Source organism: Leuciscus leuciscus (genome assembly GCF_965113295.1).
Source record: "Leuciscus leuciscus genome assembly, chromosome: 8".
Taxonomy (NCBI): Eukaryota; Metazoa; Chordata; class Actinopteri; order Cypriniformes; family Leuciscidae; genus Leuciscus; species Leuciscus leuciscus.
In genome coordinates this window covers 13,128,790-13,146,908 of record NC_138732.1, presented here as the reverse complement: position 1 = coordinate 13,146,908, position 18,119 = coordinate 13,128,790, and the positions used below count along the sequence as shown (strand labels likewise).

Here is an 18,119-nt window from a genome sequence, read left to right as displayed (position 1 = left end):
TAGTGTTTGCATGAACGCTAAACAAAGTGATCGGGTTGATGTGCGCATTTATATGTCTCAAGCTTCAAACCGAAATTCATTTGTAGACATGCACAAATATACAGAGTTTCCTGCTGTTTGCACATAATAACTATTCTCCTTAATTGTTTTTTTAATTTGTTTTAAACGCTTATTATCCGTTTCTGCTGGTCATAATTTGGAGACAATGAGCATATGAACCTTTGTGCCGTGCTGGTTATATTTATCACGTACAAAAATTTATATTATGAAAAAAATTATATTATATTAAACTTATAATATCATAGAATGTGATGTTGTGTCCCTATACTGTTCAAAAGTTTGAGGTCAATAAGAATAAAAAAAATATATATATATATTTTTATTCAGCAATGATGCATTACATTAAGTGACATAGATCTTTGCCCTGAAAAAAAGAAAACATTATCAAAGCTTGAATAAAAATATTAAGCAGCACATAAGTTCTGCTGAATTTTAAAATATATTAAAATAGATAACACATTTTAAATTGTCATTTTTCACAAGATTTGTGTTTTTACTGTATTTTTAGTGTTTGTATATATTTTAATAATAAAGGTGCCCTTTTGTAATCACAAGAAAATTCTTTCACAAAAATCAAAAAATCATACCGACTCCAAACTTTAGAATGGTAGTGTGTACACTATATGCTTTTTTAAGCTTAGTGGTAAACATAAAGAAGTGAAGAAGAAATAAAACAAAATGTAAGCAATGCGTAAGGGATGAAAACATACTTTTTGGTTGAACTATTCCTTTAATGTTTGGTTAATAACTTTTCAAAAGAAGTCGTCGCTACTTTTTGGCCGACTGCTGTGACATTTTTATCTGAGGTAATTTATTAGCTGTTCTGGATCTTGCTGCTGGCCACTAGATCCTCTCAATCAAAGTCATTTGTGGATGGATGCTTGATGGCTTGGCACAGTTTCTGTTTGCAGTTTTCTCTCCTATTCAGCATTGATTAGAACTACTAAACACTCTCTGCTTGCCCTTGTTGGAAAGTTTTTGTCCTAAAACGTTTGATTGGAAGGCTAAAACAACTCTTAAGATGTGGATCAGGCCAAATCTGTCTCCTCCATTATCAGCACCACAGGAGGGGGAAAGCAGGCCTTTAAGATTCTTCTGTTAGAGATGAAGTCCTGATGTTATAGTGAAAATCATCAATACTGCACAGTTTAGCAGTTTATTATCAGTTCATACCAAAAAAATTGTGTTTTAGTAGTCAAAGCAATGGCAGATACAATAATATAACCATGTTACATGTTACATTTTATCCTCATTTTGACTGAAAAGAGTGCAGTATGTCAACAGAGTCCCGTTTAATGATTGAACCTAAGAACATACTGTGTCTCATTCTCAAGCACTATGTGCTAGACATGTCAGTATTGCTTTAATTCATTTAAAATAAATTAGAATTGTTACGATAAATTGTATTTGTTTTGGTTTTGATTGAAAACATCATGACTAACCAGCACAAAAGATGACTAAAAACATCTAAACCATAGTTCTTCATTGGGCAATGGTGATTGTTGTTAAATCTTTGTGCTATGACATCATGGATTTCTGGTAAGTTATTACTGCCTGGTGCCAGATGGCCAATAATTAAAACAGTGAACTTGGAGGCTTTGGTGATTATGTGCATTTTCCCATAGGACATGAAGAGTTTTGATACAGATCAACATGCTATGTTGAAATATTTACAGTTTTTAATTTTGACACAGTTTTCTAATTTTAACTTTAGAAAGAATATGCTAGTAGACACATAGTCTGAGTTTTCTCCTTCTTTTCCTATCTCTGATTCATTCATTTGAATGATGTTCAGTTAAGTACAGCTGTACAGTACAACTTATTTGATTGCATTGAAATTATAGGGTAGTTTATTGGTTTTCATCTGTGAGTTTCTGTGAAGGTTATACATACATACGTACATACACACACATGTATATGTGTATGTCGGTGTGTGTATATATATATATATATATATATATATATATATATACACATGCATATATACATGCATACATTCACACACACACAAAAGGTGAACAACATTTTCTATATCTGATAATTTTACACATTTTATAATAGGTTAATATAAAGTGCTATGCATAAGTTTAGACACCCATGCTAAAGTTGACTAAAAAGAGGACATTTTTTGGGAAATTGAACTTAATGCCTTAATTAAAAAAAATTGAAAAATCCAACCTTTAAGGACACCAATTATCTTTGTGAATGAATAATGTATCGTAAATAAATAAATGTTCTTCCTTAAAATACAGGGTGCATAAGGATCCATCCTTCACCATACCTAGAGATTGGCATGGTTTTATTCCAGTTAGCCTAATAGCTGGTTTGAATTGCATTGAGAGATGATCTTATGGAAAGTACTCCATGCCAATCTCTAGGTATGGTGAAGGCTATGTGATGATGTGGGGCTATTTTAATTCCAAAGGCCAAGGGAACTTTATCAGGATGCGTAGTATCCTGGATCCATGAAGTAACTGGCCTTTAAAAATAAAAATCTGCCTGCCTCTATGGGAATTTAACATAGGGGTGTCCAGACTTATGCACCCTGTATTTTAAGGAAGAACATTTATTTATTTACGATACATTATTCATTCACAAAGAAAATTGGTGTCCTTAAAGGTTGGATTTTTCCTTTTTTTTATTTTTTTATTAAGTTCAATTTCCAAAAGATGATTTTTTATTCCTCTTTTTAGTCAACTTTAGCATGGGTGTCTAAACTTATGCATAGCACTGTAAATGAATAAATATGCTATTAACAGCCATTACTCCAGTCTTTAGAAACGTGTGGGCTTACTATGCGTAAAATGCACAGAAGCAGCATTTATTTATAACTATATATATATATATATATATATATATTGGAACATTACAAATGTCTTTACTGTCACTTTACTGTCATCAATTGAATATGCCTTAGTGCAAATTTCTTTAAAATAATGATAATAATAATCTTACCGAGCCAAAAACATTTGAATGTTAATGTAATTTAATTTAATAAATGTTAGTTCATTTTACCTATGTTGACTATTGAACTTTATTGTTAAGAGTTAAAAAAGTCCCTTTTTGATAATTCCGGGGTTCCATTCCATCACTTTTCAAAAGAGGGGAAAAATATAGAGATACATATTACAGTGTTAATTAGTTTTATTTAACTGCCAAGGTTATATAACACAAAGTATAGCATTATAAATGTATATACGTTTTTTTAAATATGAAAAATGTTACTAGATTTGCAATTTTCATTACTGTGGAAACGCGTCATTACATTACGTGAAAAGTGTCCTTTGTACTTAAATCTAAAGTGTGTAATTTCTGTGCCACTCCCACTGGCAGAATATTTTTCTCAAAATAATGACTGTTTTCAATCAGGTTAGGCCCAGATACAGCAAGGCTCTTTTGCTTTTTCATACCATTGTTCAGGCCAATCCTCTTTTTGTTTTTTTATCAGTTCTGATGCTGCCTCTCATTCAGTAGCCCCCCGGAGGCTCTTCTCCGTGCATATGTGTGTCGAGGCGATAAGGGAATTGGCAATTTTGTTTATGCTGCTAATTATATGATTCCACGGTTGCTGTTCGATGCGTATTGTCCTTGCTTCCTGGTAAGCGCTGATCTGCTTGCTTCATCTGCTTCTATTTTCATCTACCTCCTCAATCACTCTTGACAGCTGGCCAACACTGAATGGTGACCCTTCCGTCGGTGCAGCCAGAGTTGTCTCCTTGGAGGGGTTGGTGGTGTGCTTCCTCAGGAGACAGGAACAGCTGTGAAGAGCGTTCCCTTCATTATCACTCAGTCCTTTTTTGCCGTTATTTGCATATTCTCCTTTGCATATGGAGCCACATGTTATTCCTGCTTAGGAAAGTAGGAAGTGATCCTTTATATTTGACAACTCCAAACACAAATGCAGTAATTGTCAGACTCTCATGCAGCGAGAGAGTGAAAAAAAGGGAGGGCGAGATGGATGGATGGAGGGGGTGGAAAGAACTGTGAGAGGGAGGGCGAGCGTGTGTGTGCATATGTGCAAGCTTGTGAGAGAGAGAGAGAGAGAGAGCGCTATGTTCAATACTCTGAGCATCTAGACATTGTGCTGGGTGGGAGAAGAGACAATTAAATCCACAATCCAGAAAAAGAACTAACACACGGATTAAACACAGAAGGTTTGTGCGGTTTGTGCGTGCAAGTCTGAAAGTTCTCCGGGATGCAAGCGCTCGTGGAAGATGAGCTAAGTGGAGCGGTGCACGGCAGGATTCTTCGAGGTTGGAGCGCAGCTGCTTCCTACAGCCACTGACGGGAGGACCTTGCGCAAGAGGAGGAGAGCTGCCTCCGTTTCTGTCTCTCTCTCTCTCTCCCTCTTTTCTTTTTCAGTCTTGCAGAGATAGGCAGCATCCCTTAGACTCAACACTGAAGACAGAAGACATTCAAGAAAAAAATAAAAATAACGGAGAAGAAAAGGACGGGATTATAAAAGCAGGGAGTAATAAAGGGAAATCTGAAGCAAGGACAAAAAAAAAAGTGTTCGTCAGAAAGGCTCTCGTTTGTTGCTTTGCGAGGGCTAAACAGAAGAGATTTGGGTCGTGCATTGCTTTGCTTCAGCCAGTCTGTGGAGTATAGGATCACAAATAGCATTTCAAGGTAAGATGTTAGTCAAGTTCAATGTCTTGCATGTGCGACCAAGTACAATTCAGGTTTGAGAGAGCTGATGATACTGTTCCAGAACGACTGCTGAAGAGAAAATGAGGGTGGAATGTAAGTCAGAGTTGTTTTTTGTGAACTATTTACATAAATTGTTCAGTTTAATGAAAGTTAAAGGCTTTGTGAATGTTACTCAGATGGTGCCGTGCAATTTAATTGATGCTTAGGTCTGGCGTTAAAAACATGATTTATTCCTTCGCACCTTGGCGGATATTACTGGGGTGTTGGGGGACAAAGGGCATAATTACACTGCGAGACAGTCCTCATTTTGACAGGATCCCCCATTCGTTGGAAATAGAGGTGAGGGGTTGGGAGGAGGGGGTTAACACCAGCGATATGTAATTTTGAGGGGGAATATATAAATCTACACTAAAGATGATCTCGCAACTTTAGAGTTGGTGACCAAATGATTGTTGTTGTCTCTTTTTTTTTTTCATGCACTCAATGTAATTACTTTTGCTGTCACTTCTCCCACGAGTTCAGCCGCGGCTTCTTCGCACTAAGCAATTTGGTGGCTTTCTTCTGACCACTTTTTAGAAAGGAGGGGTGTGAAAATGCAAACAGAGATTGAAGGTCTGATGAAGGGGGTTTGACAGCCTCATATCTGTGCTGCTGCTTGACGCAACTGAGGCCAGATGGAGAGGGGCAGAATATTAATGTTTTGTTTTTTTGGCAGACTGAAGGACAGGCATTCGGGTTTGGGCGTGAATGTCCCAGACCTTCGTGGAGGAGCGTGTGTGCACTCCCCTGACGGTAGTGGACAAGTGGCCCCCCTCCTTTGTCGGAGGGACTGAAATATTTATCATTGCATGCACATCCTGTCTGCACTGAAATATTTAAAATAATTGAATAATAAATAACCCTGGCTATTGAAATTGGTCCCTCTGTTATCCTGTCCATAGTGATGATTCTGTCTGCTCATGTTACCAGTACTCCCATGACTTTGCCTGCAGATGAAACAGATTAGGTGGTCTGTTAATGTGAGGAGTTTACAGAGGAAGTATCTTAATATGACAATGATTCTCATTATATGTCAGTGTGAATGTTGTATTGGAGCAGAGAAAGGCATTGATTTTCACAGGTATATGAATGCTTTGGAAATGTGATGAACAATCTATCTTGACAGTTATACATGGCTGAATTCAATCGAATTGAGAAAGAAAAAAAAAAGCGAGAGGGCGGTGATGTCTCTGTGTTCTGTATCTTTGATGTTTTATTAAGAGCTAACTGGGCAGAGTCGCGCAGTCCTTGGATCTGCTGGTTTGTATTTGAAGAGGCAGCTCAGAATTTTAGACGTTGTCTTGATTTACAGTTGCTTTTCTTAGCTTTTTTTTTTTTTACACTCACAATCCTTGGCATATATAGTCTATATTGGGATATATATAAATAACTTTTCCATATATTGTTTTTTTTCCATTCAAACAATCATTAATTGTGATTTTGCAAACCATATAGTACAACAAATGTATAAATAGAGTAATTGCTATGCGACAGCAGTAGCGTAGTCTGCCTGCCTGCTGTTATGAAACAGGCCTTCGAGGGTATTGGATGGAAATGAGAATGCACCGGCAGATGTAGTCACAGAAAAAGCCTTTCGTTGCATTGCCAGGACCGCTTGTTCCCAGTGTAGCCAGATGCATCAACACATGTGCCATTGTGAGGAGGTTTGCCACTACATGAAGCTGAAGCTCAGCCATGCCTGAAGGTGCTCTCATGGCCATCTCGATAACTTTGTATGTTAAATGTGTTGTTTGATGGTGGAAAAGATTGGGTAAGGGGATGATAGATGTCCTGTGAACCTGAATGTAGGAGGCAAGGTCACTGCAATGCACTCTGAATGCACAAAGATGCTTTGATTGTGTACTTGATTGATTTTCTTTCAAATATTATTTCAAGTCCAAGGTATGTCGCTTCGCTCTGGATACGAAGAGAATTACACTGGGTAATGAAAAGGTATTTCTTTTCAGTGCACTCATAAACAAGCTGACACTGACTGCCATTGCAAACATGTCTCAATTGCATTCCTGTCTGGCCAGATACACGCTTCATGCAATTACACAAACACAGCTAAAAGAAGAGCTAAATAGCCAAAGTTGGTTTGCTGGTCTGATATGGTTTAAGCTGGTTAATCTGGTCTCTTTGCATGGTCAAGCTGGTTTAGCCAGTCTGACAAGCTGTCAAGTGCCTAAAACCACTCTAAAACCAACAAAACAGACCATCTTAGGCTGGTTTAATAAATGTTTGGCAGGATGGACAACACATTATACATTTACAGTCTCATTTTGCATGCATATCGTGCAATCGTGTATTTCTTTGGCAGTAAAAATCTTAGTACTCAAGGGGGTGATAGTTATCCTTCAAATTAAACCAAATTTTCTATTACACAGACGAAGATTCATAAATATGAGTTTTATATGCTTACATTACAGTTTGGCTGATGTTTTCATTTGGAGCGAATTATAATGTATTCATAGTGTAGGCCTATTTGTATTTTTTTTTCTCCTAGGAATCGAACCTGTGACTTTGGTGTTGCTAGCGTCATGCTATAAATAAATAAATACATAAATATTCTGATTCAATAATACTGTTTCAGTATTTTACTTCAAAATTTCAAGTTTAATTGAATGTGTTACTTGCTGTTTCTTCGTGAATTTTTCAAGCAATTTCGGAGTAAAAAAACTTGAAAAAACGTTTCTGTGGTGCCCACAAGTACAAAAACATGTAATTTACATCAAAGGGAGACCAATGAGGTTAAATATACAAACCTTCAGTAGTAGGAGAGCTCTTGCTACCTGAAAGAGATGATTCAGCCACTGTAACTATATTTATAGTGAGTCCATTAAGAGATGAAGAAGAAAAAATCAATGCTCATTGTTCTGTCAACATTTGTTTTCTGTATTTTGGAGACCATGACCTTTAGCGGAGTGACTCTTACCTTCTCACAAGAGAGCTTGGATGACTCTGTCACAGAGCTTCAGATCATTAGTGCACATCAGGGTGATGTTATGTTGGCATGGCCACCACAAAAACAGTCATGCCTCCTCATTGCCGCCAGTCTAAACAGGGGGGAAAAAAATTCTAAATTGAGCACTGGCCCCATCTGCTATCTTTCAGTATTGTTGATTTGATCTCTAAGGCAATGGTTGGCCATTGAATGACCGTAGAAATGTATTGCACAGACCAATTTTAGCAGGGATTTGACACTACTGCTACTCCTTTGATTATTACACTTACATCCCTCTGCTTTCTGTCAACATAAACATATGAATCAATGTATTTTTTCATAACACATCTGGATGGTATATACAAACAGATGGTGGCACTAATCCTCAAGGATCCCTAAAGTCTGCTGGAAAACAAGCTGGCACTACGCACATGACGTTAGCAAAGTTCTGCCAAATTTTGCAAAGTGTTTAAAAATACATTAGGTGATCTTCTTAAAAAGGACTTTTATGACATCCTGGTAAAACAGTGGTACAACTGCATTTATTTCAGAATTTTAAATTTAAATGTGTGTATAAAAATGTGTTAATATACACTGCTGTTTATTAATGTTTGTAAAACAGTAATATTGTGAAATATTATTACTATTTAAAATAACTGTTTTCTATTTAATACATTTTAAAATGTTATTTATTTGTGTGATTACCAAATCAGAATTTTCAGCAGCCGTTACTGTTTTCAGTGTCACATGATCCTTCAGAAATCATGCTAATCATTTAGCGCTTAAGAAACATTTATTATGATCAATATAGAAAACAGTTTTTGTTGCTTCATATTTTGCTGAAACTACACAATATAAAAAAGTTTAAAAAAAAATATTTACATGCAAAAAATAAAACTCCAATAATAAATAAATAAAAATGTGGATACAATGATCAAGTTGAAATCCTTCCATCCCATTAAACTGTACTGATAGCTTCTGCTAAGTTTTTACAAAATGTCCCATCCAGTCTGTTACATTAATAATTCTGCATGTTATTGGGCTTAAGCAGTTCATGGTAGGGTTGGGCAATATGGCCAAACATATTATCACAATATTCTTTCCATATCATACAATATTGATATTTATCACAATATTCATTAACCATTAATGGGAAAGGAAATACTTTTCACATATTTATTAGACCTTGAATGAATGTAAACATGTAAACTTGTTTGTTCACAATTAAACTCCACAGAGTAGCTACCCTTTAATTTAGGGCCCCATGAAATCCATTTTATTGTTTTGGGATTCTGTTTTTTTATTATTTAAAATGCTATTTTGACAGGCTAACAGTGCATGTCTGAAATGAATTGCTCCATTACCATGATTGAATTTCAGGTCTGGAGGCTTCCTAAAGCTCAGCGATTGTGTACACTGGAATGATGGCATCGATTTTACCATATCAATCCAAGCGTGAGTCCGATAATGAAACATTGGAAGAACTAGTTATTCAACCCGAAGTTCCGAACCTCCATCGCAAGGACGACTTAAGCAGGACGTTTGAGGGCCGGTCAAAGTAGACGTTGTTCTTGGGCGGGAATTATGCAAATGTGTTACCCAGTGACAAAGTGGGATTCAAATTCCTGACGACTCGTTTAGGTTGTTCAGAGTCGGTGTGTATTCGATGTTGTTACAGCTCTGGAGATGAAGTTCATGTCCTCATATTTTCGAGACTGCAGACGCTGAAAACACAGTGAGCGTCACATGTGTGCGAGTTTGTGTATCAGATGAAACCACGCCGTTCATTCACAGAAATTACTTATTAGCGACATGCGCTGGCTGTTTATGATATTGTTTATTGCCCAGCTTTAGTTCATGCTAATATTTTTACATTTTAATTTTTTATTACGCTAACCAATTCTGGTACAGTGTTGGGTCTCCCCTTGATGTCTAATCTAAAATTTGGGTTCTAAAGCAAAACATTAAGAATCGCTGTTTTAAACAACGTGAAGCATTTGTTTCTTTGTGATAAAGCTCTCATGGATAAATTGTGCACTTCCCTTCTTTTTTCTTTTCTGCATTTCTCTTTGTCAGTCCTGTATTGCCTCATGCTGTATAATGAAGACCTTAAGAAGTCAAAGAGTTTCAATTAAATGACACATACAGAGTCTGCCAAGTCTTCCAGGGTCTGTTCCAAACTGAAACGTGTAGCCTGTAGCAATGCTAACTTAAGAGGACGTCTTCCATCCTGTTTCAGCCCCAGCCCTGTGATGTGAGGGGTGCTTAGGGGAACGGATGGTGTGGCATGACAGGGCTCGATTGTTGTTACACAGCCTGAGAAGAGTGTAGTGAAGGGTGGAGGGCAATGTTAGCAGGTGCTCAGGGGAATGAATGGACGCCACTGGCTCTAGAGGGGTGGATTAGGACAGATGACCCTGACACCCATCTTGCCTTTGCAGTCAAACTTTGCAACCTTGGAGCTGGTGGAAATAAGCCACCTCAAGCTAAAGTGGAACTGAGCTTTTGAGTCTGAGTTGGCACCAAGCATTAGCGAGGGTTGATATGGGTGACACAATGGAGAAGAACTGAAGAATAACAGAGTAATTTAGCTGTAGGTGAGGAGAGGAGGAGAGAGAATCTAAGGAGGAAGTCAGTCTGCCTCAGGTTCAGCTGCATAGAGAGGGCTCTCGTCTGACCTTCACCTAAGGTCCTTTGCCTTCTGTTTCATTCTGAATCAATGTTTCAGAGTTTATGTACTGTGTTAGGCGACACTACACTGAAAAAAGTCAAACAACATTTATTTGAAGTGCATTTTTATATTGCTCTAATTTGAAATCATGTTCTCGGTTTTAAACCTTTTTAAAACGTTTTAAATAGGGATGCACTGAAATGAAAGTTTTGGCCTACTGACAACCGATAATTTGTTATATTTGAAAGCCGATAACTGACATATTGGTCGATATATCTAAATCCAAATTTTTCTATAATATTTGAGAGCCTGATTACAAAAACAAAAGTTTCACCATTAAAATCCATGTCACAAGCACACAATTATAATGTTCTCGTTGTAATTTTGTGTAGCCTATATGACAGACTTGCGCTGTACATGTTGCACTTAAATGTATTTTTCTTTTTTAAGTGATTCCCAATCATATTTCAAGAAATGTAAAACGATCATGGCGAACAGTGCACATCTGAAGGTTCTCAGCTGAAGGAAATAATCCATTATTATTTATCGGCTTTAATATCGGCAACGTCTTCTTATCGGGAACGATAACATTAAAAATGAATATTGCCAGATGCTGATATGGTGGCCGATATATCGTGCATCCCTAATTTTCAGCACATATACTGTCTAGATTTACTGACTGCAGAAATTATTGTGGGTTTTTATTTTTCCGTTTCTTATTTCAAAGTTGTTGTTTTTATAGTAAGTAAACTTAATTAAATGTTGACTAACAGAATACAAATTCTATTAAAGCTAATTTAGCTTTTGTGCATGGTGAAAATAAGTTTGTGTGTGTGTGTGTGTGTGTGTGTGTGTGTGTGTGTGTGTGTGTGTGTGTGTGTGTGTGTGTGTGTGTGTGTGTGTGTGTGTGTGTGTGTGTGTGTGTGTGTGTGTGTGTGTGTGTGTGTGTGTGTGTGTGTGTCACAGAAGAAAGTCATATAGCCTAGGTTTGCAATGACATGGAGGAGACTAAATTATAAAAAATTTGCGTGGACTATCCACTTCCACTTTCGTCACTTCCATTGTAAGTATTGTAATCTCATTGTAAACCAGATTATTATTATTTATTTTTATTTATTGTCAGAAAAATTTGTACAAATCAAAATAAATGATTGTGGGAATCACTGCGATAAGTGCTGTCCATCACATTTAATTTCTATTTAACCTGGACTATTGCTTTAAAAATACACTGTCTGCTTTAACATAGATCTTGTCGTGCCCTAAATATCAAAACCCATTTTCTCTAAGCAGAGAATCAGAACATGGTTTGTGAATGCTATGTTGCATGGTTAGTGAGAATGCAAACAGACACGGCTGTCTACACCTTCACTGGCTTGATAATTACATTTCCACATTGAGAGAGAGACAGAGAGAGAGTCAGAGTCAGAGTCTCATGGCAGATGCACATTCATGATGCTTGTAACAAGGGCTCAAAATGCAATTAGTTGAAAATGGACCATAAAGCAGCACCCCTCCATGCTTAGATGTAATATTGGCTAATATGCCTAAACTCCTTCAATTAACCAATCCATAATGATGTTGTTTGCGATAGTAGATGCATTTCATTAATAGGGAAGTAATTATTGACACTAATCATTTGAAACAAATGATGGCAATTGGGGCTTTGACACGGTCATTCCTCCTGTTTGGTTGAAAGCATACCATAAAAATTGGCAAGTTGAATACCTTTTTGGCACAAGCATGAATGTGATACAAATTCTACCAAATAAAATGCTTGAAGATTATTAAACATATCTCAAATTAAATGAAATGCTATGTTTTTATGTACCTTATTTTTGTTTAGCCTTTATCTCTTTACATAAAGGTTGTTGTAAAAATAATAATGTAATGAATGATAAAAAGATAAATAAATAATTTAATTAATTATAAAAGACATGTTTGTGGGATGTATATTTTAAATGAAATAGAGAAACATCTAAAAAAAGGAAATGCAATAGAGTAACATCTTAGTTTGGATGCACTTTTGTTCGGTCACAGATAACTGTGTTTGAAACATACAGTATTGATATTAATAAGACAATGGCATTGCTGCATCTCAAGCACGTTTGGTTACAAATTAACTACTGATGCATATAGTACCAGTCAAAAGTTTGGAAATATTACAATGTTACTGAAAAGTCTCTAATGCTCACCAAGGCTGCATTTCTTTAATAAAAAAAAACAGTAAAAAAAAATTAAAATTAAAAAAAATTAAAAAATTAAAAAAACAGTAATATGAAATATTACAATTTAAAATAACTGTTTTCTATTTAAAATATTTAAAAATGTATTTTGTTCCTGTGATGGCAAAGCTGAATTTTCAGCATCATTACTCCAGTCTCCACTCAGTGTCACATGATCATTCAGAAATCATTATAATATGCTGATTTGCTCAAGAAACATTTCTTATTATTATTATCAATTTTGCTGCTTAACATTTTTGTGGAAACAACCTTTCAAACATTTGTGGTAAGATTTAAAGAAAATAAATTACTTTTATTCATCAAGGGTGCATTAAATTGATCAAAAGTGACAGTAAAGACATTACTAATGTTACAAAAATTATAGTTAATAAATAAATAAATGCTTCGATACTTTTAATAAATACATTTAATAAATGCAAATAAATGCTGTTCATTGAACTTTCTATTTATTAAAGAATCATGGAAAAAGTGAACCATTTCCATAAAAAAATATTAAGTATCATAATTGTTTTCAAAATTTGATAATAAATGTTTCGGAGTATTACAATTCTCATTAGTAGCTAAAGGCATAATTCAATTTGCCAGAATATTTAATAAACAAACACGCAAGGGGCAAAGATGCACACAACTTTATGAATGGTGGGCGTTCTAATTCTGTAGAAATCAGACAAGCTTTCTGTGGAGCTGTGTGTGTGTAGATTCGGCGTGGGCTTGGTCAGTGGATTTGTTAGTATCCGCTGTTCTGGAGTAGTTTGATGAACGTTCTCTCTTACTTCACCTCCTTGGTGAGCCTTTTATTTAGGTTATTGACTGGCTTGTGCTTCGGAGGAAACTGCTGCATTTGTTCTGTTAGGGCACAAGACTCATCCATACAGTTAACAATTTAAGCTGAGACATGGCATAGACCAATTGACTAGGGGATGGGGATATTGAGTCTTACTCAGCAGAGAGGATTACAAATACTGAGTTTTGGTGCTAATGCAATAATGAAACAATGGAGATAATATACTGAACATGAAAACGACAGTTTTATTGGTTTGATGCCTCATAAAAATTGTGTCTAGCTTTTTAAACTTAATTAAATTCAATTGAATCTGTTCAATCAACAAGTCACTCCCTTATCTATTCAGTTATGCACAGCGTAGAGTTCACGTAGGCACTTCAGACGACACGCTCTGCTGAGAGATGTTTAACTAGGGACAAGAGTGGCGTGTTAAATTTGAAAAATGGCTTGTTTAGAGAAAGCCTTCCTGAGGGAGGTTGTGAAGATGTCATTCCATTCCAGCTCAAGCACCTTCAGAAACACTTAGGTAATGTTTGCCAACCTTTGATTTGACTGCATATTTGTTGTCATTCATGCCAAAAGGTGTTCCAGACAAAAAAAAAGAGAGTCAGTTTTGGATGAATGGAGCAAAATTGAGGGCTGGCAAACCCATATTAGATCATACAAAACATACAAACCCGCAGAGATCAGTGGTACGCAACAGTGTACTGCATTATCAAAGTGCACTGGCTGTTTCATGATAGAGTATTCTTGCTGTTTTTTAACTTGCTGGATTAGATGCGCTCTGGATGTTAATACGCCGTTCGAGAGGCTTGGGAACAAAGCCACAGCATCTAAATGATGACCTTTACCTCGGCTCGAACAAGCAGTGCTCCCATTGTCAACATGTGTAATTTTTACCCTTGGATGTCAGTGTAGCACGGAATTATAAATCAATGAAGGCTGCATTACTGAGGATCCCCAGGCCCCTGGGTCTAGCCGGGGATAGAATCATAGGCGGTGGGGGTCGGACGGAAGAGGATGTGGGGGAATGTGGCAGGGAAAGACTTCCTGGGGATGCCGTTGTTGTGTCCAGCTCACAAAAGCTGTGGTCCACCCTGGCAGGCATCCAGAGGGGAGCAAGGAAGAAAGAGGCTCTTATCGAGCTCTTACAGAAAGAGAACAGCTATTCAGTGTGTTTATGGGCATAAGTGTGTGTGTGAATTTGCAATCTGCTCAATTTTAATAATATATTATTTCCTTGTCCTCTAAATTATTTTCCCAACCAGCCATAGCTGTGCATTCAGATTTTTTGTAACAAATAAGCTGCAAGAATTTTATTTTATTACCAGTTACTTTTTGGAGGGCTCTTTAGAGCTTGAAAGGGATTTACTGTTTGCTGCCTTTCACATCTAAACTAGATCAAAGATGGCAATAGGCAGAGCCATTGAGATAAATAGGGATGCTAATGGATAGGCTTCTCCAAGAATTATACTGTAGACCTCCTTGGTCCTGACAAACAGCAATGGATATTAGAGAACCAAGAAACATTCATCACATCATAAACACCTTAAATGTCATACAATAAAATAAATCTATTTAATAATTCAAAAATATCTGTTGACATTTAACACTGTCAGAGAAAAAAAGGCCTTAAGTTTGCCACTGGGGCAGTACCATGAAAGCTATACCTTATCTACCCCTAAAGAGTGCATATTCATAACTAATGTACTAATATGCAGCCTTTAGGGGTAGATGTTGAAAGTAAAAGTATATATATATATATATATATATATAAACAACTACAGAAACATCCAACTATACCCTGCAAATGACAGCAGGAGGACATCTTAGACTAGGTGTTTTGGACACGTCAAACAGGTCTGTATCTTAATGCATGTGGTGTTCAACCAAAGCTGCTCTAAGTATAAAGTGAGGAAACAGATTCTCCCTTTTTCCTCCATTGCTTTGGGGCCAGATTTATCCAAGTTGGTGATATTTGCCACTTTTAGTCTTGTGATCTCCAAACATCATGTAATAGTCTTGACCTGTCACTTTAGTTTCCCTTTGGTATGTAAGGCTACTACCTGACACTAGGGGAGGTAGTGTGCTTATTGCTGTAGGATATCAGTAAGGTAATGATAGAAGGAGTTAGATTTGTTTGGGGCTAAAAGCATGGTGGATGGTGTCTGCGTGTCACTCTTAGAGTCCAGACTAGGAATCCATGGGATTTTCTGCTCAGTCAATAAGGACTCTTTAGTCCTTCCTGATAATATCCAGGAGGATTATTCATCAAAAAGACTGTTTAACCCCAGGACACCTTACTTCTACCCTCCTTGTTATCCTCTGGGTCGATGTACAAGGAGAAATGTCTGGTTATGTGCATGATTTTTGACGGATTATATCGGCCTGATTCAGGCCACGTTACAAGACTTTTGTGCATTTGAGTACAGCAGAAATTACTTAGTCATTTCTGTCTATCCAGATTAGGACTTTTGCACTGCTTCTGTAAATAGTGTTGTTGATGTGTGACTTTTTCCTTCTATTTTGAAATGCTTCGACTCTGGTTTTTATGTGTGTGATTTCCTAATATGTATTGCTGGTTGTATGTATTTTTTTACCTCATTCTTTTGTGAATTATACTCACTTTTGCATCTATTTCTTGTCTTACTAAGTTTTTAGACTAGCACAGATGGTAGCCGGTGGTTCCCTCCCTAATATAAATCTTGTGGCAATTAGTCTGGGTTTGAATACTAGACAAAGTGTTACATAGTGGCGCCCGAACAGGGACCTGCAGGCATTTATAATCTCTTGTGTTCAGTGTAGATTTCAGATATTTCAATATGGCAAGTAAGGCTGCTCTGGGAGAGGATGAATATGGTCCTGAACTGGATTTCTCATCTGAGACATTTATTACTCGAAGAGACCCGTTGGGTGAGTTAATGCACACATTCAGCAACTTGTACATTGATTCAGGAGAAGAGGAGGAAAAGGAAATTATCTTAGATGATGTGCAGGAAATGTTTCCACCTCCACCCCCACTTAAATGGGAAAGTGAGCTGCTTTGACTGCTGTACTCAAAGGTACCGCTAAAGACTGGTGGCTGGCAGAACGGCAACACGTGAGGAGTTGGAAGCAGTTTCGAGAAGTCTTCTTGCAGTCCTTCTTAAGTGAAGACTACGAAGAAGTAGCTATTAGAAGATTGCAAGAAAGGAAACAAGGGTTGAAGGAATGTATTTGGGACTTTGCTTACCGGTAACGAGTGTTATGTATGAAATGGAGAAGTGGAATGAGTGAGAGAGACATTGTCCAGTCTATCCTAAGAAACTGTAACCCTCGTCTAGCTAGTCTGTTAAGAGGGACCGTGAAGGATGTTTGCTGAACTATTAAGGATTGGCACACAAATCAAAAGGGATTTTGAAGAGTCTAAAAGGTATTGGAGTCAAGATAATACTGACCAAAATAAGAAAGTTCAATCAGCTCGCTGTCTCCAAGTAGGACCTTGTCATACCAGTACAAACATAGTCCAACCTTCCCATAATTCAGCCATAACTGGAGTCAAGACTGTCACCATCCCTATTATTTTACAAGATCCCTACTGTACAGCGATGGTAGATACTGGTAGCACTAGATACTGGTCTCTCTCATTAGCAAGAACGAGTCATATCAGCCCTGTGTTGGTCAAGCATTTCTTCTCGCCAATGGACAGCAGCAGACTGCACTTGGAAGTGTGAGATCCAAGGATGTAAGATGGAGCTAACGTTATACATAATGAGTGATACGGATTTGACTTCGCCAATCATCCTAGGGATGGACTTCCTGATGGATTCTGGATTGACTTTAGACTTTCAGAGATCACAATACATCATACCTGCCAAAAAAAGGAAGAGCTGAAGAAACTTTTCCTTTCATGCCACATGGATCCCAAGCGACAGTACATTTTTATATAGCCGTACCCATCCCTCCTACATCCAACGAAACCCAGTTGACCATCCAAAAACTGGTTCACCAGGCTAATACTAGTGCTCAGTTCAGAACCCAATTGGAAAAGTTAATGTTGCAATGGCCCGCAGTATGCACATATGAAAACACCAAATTCTCAAAACTGATGAAGTTCCAGTCAGAAAACGCCCATATAAACTATCTCTAGACAAGCAGCAGTTCATTGAATCTGAAATCAATAATCTGCTAACCAGGAAGATTGTCAGGCCATCAGCTTCTCTGTGGGCAGCACCTGTCGTAGTAGTGCCTAAAAAGGATGGTAGTTCAAGATTGTGTGTGGACTATCAGGGTTTGAATGCTAAAACTTATCTCGATGCATACCCTTTGCTATAAATCCAAGATATTCTGGAATCCTTGCATGGTGCCACAAAATTCAGTACACTTGACCTAAAAAGTGGATACTGGCAGGTGGAAATGGCACCTGACAGCATCCAGAAAACTGCCTTTGTCACTTCGTCTGGGTTATACAAATTTTGTCTTCTTCCTTTCGGGCTTAAAAATGCTGCTGCAACTTTCTAGAGACCAATGGAACAGGCTCTTAGAGAACTCAAGGGTAAGTGCTGTTTCATTTACATTGATGACATTGTGGTGTTCTCCAAGAATGAGGAAGAACATCTTTGCCATCTGGAGCAAGTTTTCCATTGTCTCTATAAAGCTGGTCTAACCCTCAACCTGAACAAGTGTAACTTCATGAAACAGACTCTCACCATCTTAGGGCACATTGTGTCAAGCAGTGGAATAAAAACA

General features: G+C 37.3%; 1 protein-coding gene across 3 annotated transcripts in view; it reads left to right on the top strand.

Moving 5' to 3' along the window:
• Positions 1-3,150: 3,150 nt before the first annotated feature.
• Positions 3,151-18,119, top strand: part of lingo2 (leucine rich repeat and Ig domain containing 2) — a 275,152-nt gene continuing 260,183 nt past the window's right edge. For all 3 annotated transcript variants that reach the window (XM_082178215.1, XM_082178213.1, XM_082178214.1), the window contains exon 1: positions 3,151-4,689. The gene's annotated coding sequence lies outside the window, so the exon portion shown is untranslated. The remainder of the gene's footprint in view (positions 4,690-18,119) is intronic.